Here is a 5,432-nt window from a genome sequence, read left to right as displayed (position 1 = left end):
AAAAAAAAAAAAAAAAAAAAAAGACAGTAATCTGTAAAAAATACTTCCAGTAAAAATATCCTCAACAACAAAAAGTCTATAAAGGCCATTGTTTACTATCATAGGAAGATAGGAAGGAACAGAAAGGTATTGGTTCACTGGAAAATTAACAACCTTAACAACACATTTAAAACATGAGAACACAGAGAGTTGGGGACTCTCTGGGGTTCTCCAGAATTATTTGCTAGGACTTCACTAGACAGATGAATGTGGAGTGCAGGCACAAGTGGTGGTTTCAGTCAGCATGCAGAGCTTCTAGAAAATATGATTACTAAATATCACACAGAAAAAGGGAAGGAGGAAGATGCCATGGGTCAGAGATCCACAGGAACTAAGAAGCAATCCATCACAAGTGTGTGTGTGTGTGTGTGTGTGTGTGTGTGTGTGTGTGTGTGTGTGTGTAGGCATCTGTCCGCAATGCTAAAGAAACATAGCTAGTAGCCCAGTGCAAATGTTTCAGCTTGTCAATGTCTCTCCAGACACCATGCAACACAATAGTGGCATTGATCCGGTGTGCTCATGCCCGTGTTCTCTGAAAAACACAACTTTCACCCCAACCCCCCAACAAACTCACTCCTTTAAAGGAATCAAATAATGGGAGTTTTCAATGAAGTCCACATAAACTCTTGCAAGCTGTGGCCAGCACGAACCATGTTCATTAAAGAAATTTTAAAATAGAAGTGGGCTTAGTGGCTTGATACCTGCATACCCCCGATACAAGAAGGATTTTTAACACAGAAAGCTCAGTGTGGCAAGGGCTTCAGGTATCTAGGAGCCTGCAGCAATGATTCTCAGAGCTAAATCTCTGAATGGAATCACAACAAATTCACACAAACGTCACAACAGATAGAATGTGTGTTTTCCATGCCACTGTCCCTCATCCAGCCCGAGTGCACCCCCTCCCCCAGGCGTTTCCAGATGTATTTCATACACAGAGTCCCTGTTCTGGTTGTTTATTTAATTAACATGACAGCCCGGCACACACTGTTTCTTTCAGTTCTACAGTTAAACTTTTTACACTTTAGACTCAAGACAGAAAGAGTAAAGTGACTGTTTTCACTCCTTCCAACCTCTGGAAATTTATATAGATTCTCTGACTATTTCTGTCAGTTAAAATGGTCCTTTGGTATGCTTTAAATATCAGTATTCACAAAGTAAAAAAAAAAAAAAAAAAAAAAAAAAAAGTCACGGGAAAACAAAACATTATTTTCCCCACTTTTCCCAGGAGAATAAGAAAACCTTGTTTTGCCTTTTCAGAGGTTGGCATTAATTAATTTTAATTCTGTCACCAAGCCATAATCAATATTTCTGTTTCTATCATTATAAGCTGAGGAATAATAATGAAATATGATAGAAGGCACAATTTAAAGAGCCACATTTCTTAAATGTGTTCAATGTAAGAAACATCAAAGTACATTTAGAAATGTAAAGTGTGCTACACTCTGTATATTCGGAAACAGGATATGCCTTTATCCATGATAGACACCTTGGCCAGCACACATGAGGTCCCAGGTTCAATTCCCAACATCAACAAAACATTTCTGCCATTTTAAATACGGAAGTACTACTAAGACTGCCTGCAGGACTGTATGATGGATCAATGAGTGGGTAAAGACACTTGTCACCAAGCCTGACAACCAGAGAGAGAGATTCCCAGGGCCTACATGGTAGAAGGGTGAGCTAAGTCCTGCAGGTTGTCCTCTGACCCCCAAACACACATGCTAGAGTGAGCATGTATGCATGAGCTCATGCTTACATACACACATGGAATTGAAAAAGTCTCAAAAATTATTTGAGAAGAAATATTTCCGTGCTTTGTACTGGAAAAGCTATCAAATTTGCTTTAAAGTAATGGCATTTAAGAAAGCCCGCCATATGCCCACCCGCCAGTGAGCACCAATAAAAATCATTATCTTTTATTTTTTATTGTTTGCATGGGGGGGGTTGGAGGCACTTTAAAATATCCTTTTCACCCCAGTGGTTAACAACTTGACCCTCTCTGCTACCAAAGTTATATTCCAATACAAGTGCATTCACATAGGCTAGTGATTTTCAGTGGAGCCCTTAAGAGAGTGTAGCTTTTGCTTTAGTAAGGCAAACAATGTATCATGTACATTTCTGACTGCCTTTGTGTCTACCACAAAGTCATTAATGTGGATAAAAGCACTCGTGGGGAGAGCTGGATAACTTCTGCTTTTTCCCTCTGAAACCCTATATTTAACATATTAAATCCTTAACACGTAAGTAAAATAAAATTACATTTGGTTTGGAATCCATTAGAAATGAATGGACAAGCTGGACTCAGTAATTTCAGAGAAGAGAATGTCCAATAGTGTTCTTTGAGGCATATAAGAGAACGGGCATGCCTCAAGTATTTTCCAAAAGTTGAGAGTTGCAGAACTACCTTTCTGTTGAAAATAGAGCTTATTTGGCACAATTGTTCAATAAATGCTAGGCACCTCTGCATATTGGATGTTGGCATGGGTGCAGAATCAAGTTGACAAGGTTGTAGCTACTGTCAGATGTAAGAATTCACTTCCAGAGGACATATACACCTTAGCAATCTCTAGTCTTCCAGACCATCAGCCTAAAATGTGGAACTTAGCGCACACATCTAAGAACCTAGGCTCAGTCTTGAGGGTTGGCAAGGCTGGGCAACAAAGATGCTGTTGATTTTGCTCGTCATTAGATGACACTTTCCGTTGCCTTCGGACATACCTGGTGCCTCCCCGGATTCTCTGACCAAAAACTAGACCTGCATTTCCTTTCTTTGCTGCAAATTATCTGTGTTACAAACTCAGTTTTATAGGGTATATATAATTCTAGACTTCAGAGAAGGAAAGAGAAGACAAACGGAAGGAGGGTCTTAAGAGAATTTCAGCAAATATCCTTCTGTGCCTCTTTAGACAGCGAGGAGAGAGAATTCACAAGCACTGGTCACTGTCCCCCACAAAGTGAAGAGAAATGCCCCAACTCTCTCATCTTTAAATTCCACAATGAGCAACAGCTATGTCAGTCGGTCAGTCGGTTCTTAGGAAACTTCTGTCTTTTGTGCCTTCCAGCACTATTTAAAACTCACTGGTTGCCTACAAGAACCGCCCTGTTCAGAAAAGAACTAATCAAACAGCACTCGGGGAAGTGGTAGATGTTCATTTTATACTTATGTTCATTCTGGACTTCGTCAAGTATGCAAATGAGCACCGTACCCTTTGCCCTCTTAATCAGAAGTTTGCTTCCTTGTGATAAAAAAGATAAGCCATTTACTATACAGCTCCCAACCTTCTCACAGAGTTCGGCCAACGTATAAGCTGTCACCTCACCCTATCTCAGAAGAATCTCCTCCAGGTCGGCACCACCCAGGACCCACAATTGTATGCAGCAACAGCTTAAATGGGTCATCTATAAAAACTAGGCTTCAAGGGTCCAGCTGCTGCTGCACACACCCAGGGCCTCATGACATCCTGAATGAGAGCTTCTTGATTTACAACCTTCTTCATCAACACAGCCTTGAAGAAAAAATCCCAAAGAAAATGATCAGGAGAGATGATAAACATGCACCATCCAAGTAATTAATGCTTTTGACCATGCCAAGCTCAATGAGACTCTTCTAAGATCATCCCGGTCCCTCCTTTATTAGTTTGAAGCAGAGAGGAGAGAAAACCTGCACACATGTGTAGTCTATGTTCATCAGCAAAGCTGCTCCGGTCACCTGGAGGCCTTCTGATCTCAAATCCACTCTGAACTCTCTTAATCCGAAATGTCAGAAATTTAATTCTGAGGGCTAAGTGGCATCAACGCAGAGTCAAATTACTTCTGATTCAATCCAGATTTTTCCTATAAGCTGGGCTTCAATGTTGGCAAGAACACATCCCATCTCCCTTTAAGTTAGAGAGAAGTGTGTTGTCTGGTGTTTTTAATAGTCATGCTTTCATTCGAAAACTTCTCTCTCCTAGACCCATCGGTACATAAGTTATCATAACGATCTCCAAATTTCTACACACACACACACACACACACACACACACACAGACACAGGAAGCGTCAATCAGTGGCCTGTATTTTCCCTTGACTCTTAAAACAGGTTTAAATGCAGAAAGATTTGTTTCTGCTAAATAAAAAGTTAAACGAGTACATTTGTTTTAAAGTGAGTGCAAGCATGCGATGCTGTCACCCAGTCCACCACATGAAGTCCAAGAGCTATCCATCTGGGTAGTCAACTCCCTTTCAGAAACAAACCAACCACTCACACCATATGGTGACTGATAAATTTCTAAGGAATACCTAACGCCCATCTTTGGGATAACCCGAAAAGAAAATGCTTACTATATCATAGGGACAGCCTTTCAACCAGAAAGTCATCCTAATCTAAGGGTATCATGGGTAGGTATGAATTTAAATAGAAAAAAAAAAAGTGCAAATTTCTATTTAGAGTACAGAATCGGCTTTCCCAACTCCTTCAACAAATGTCAAACCTGGTGGAGAAAAGGGAAAGGGAAAGGCCTTAGGTCCAGCTGTGTTTAAAATTGGAAACGGCTCTCCTAAACTATGCAGGGTACCTATCCCATGACACTAAAGACGATTGCAACTCTCTACCCCAAAGAAGAACTGCGAAACTGCTGCACAAACTTCCCTCCGAATTCCACGCCCCCACCTCCTCCTTCCTCCAAGACACGTATCACTAGCAATCTTAAGAGAGTCTGGATCAATATTGCCTGCAAACCCTGAGGACGCCTCTTGAATGTCTTTCCACGTGGGTGTATACATGCCCATAAGGAAGGTTACTTTTCTGAGTGAACAATAAAATCGTTGCGCCCAATTCTGTGCCATTCTAAAGTTCACACACAGCTCTCAAGTGTAAAACCTCAGTTCAGAGTTCAACACAGTGGTGTATAGCAACTAAAGTATATCTAAAAGCAGACTGCCTGCCATCTGATGCTGTGTCTCTAAAAAAGGGTCACTGAGAAAACAGGAGCGCAAGTTCAGCGCCTGGCTGTCCGGATGCCTTCCTTGCCTGCCTACCAAAACTTCTTTACTAGCTTTTGGAAATGTCTACCTGGCACTTAATGAGAAAAAAAAAATTATCTTTTAAAAGATACAGAAATAGAGAAAACACACGTGTTGAAAGCCGCTTGCTATAAATAAATAAATAAATAACTTCCAAAAATTCAGGGAGGGCAGAAATGCTTCAAGAAGCGCAGGGACTCAAAAACCAGGTGTAGGAGATTTGAAAACATGACCCAGCTGTGGAAGTCCGAGTAAGGCCACTCAGTTGTTTTTTGGTTTTTGTTTTGTTTTTGTTTGTTTGTTTGTTTTTTCACTTTTCCCTGTTTTCTGTTGTTCTGTTTGTAAACTACTCCAAGAGACCGAGAACGGTCGGGGGTGCGGGGGGGGGG

At 40.9% G+C, this 5,432-nt stretch overlaps 1 protein-coding gene across 2 annotated transcripts in view; it reads right to left on the bottom strand.

Annotated features, from left to right (window-relative positions):
- Pde3a (phosphodiesterase 3A) overlaps nt 1-5,432 on the bottom strand; it is a 271,067-nt gene that overhangs the window by 264,482 nt on the left and 1,153 nt on the right. The window lies entirely within an intron of this gene.

Source organism: Mastomys coucha, unplaced genomic scaffold, assembly GCF_008632895.1.
Source record: "Mastomys coucha isolate ucsf_1 unplaced genomic scaffold, UCSF_Mcou_1 pScaffold20, whole genome shotgun sequence".
Classification (NCBI taxonomy): domain Eukaryota; kingdom Metazoa; phylum Chordata; class Mammalia; order Rodentia; family Muridae; genus Mastomys; species Mastomys coucha.
This window is presented reverse-complemented; position numbering and strand designations above follow the sequence as displayed.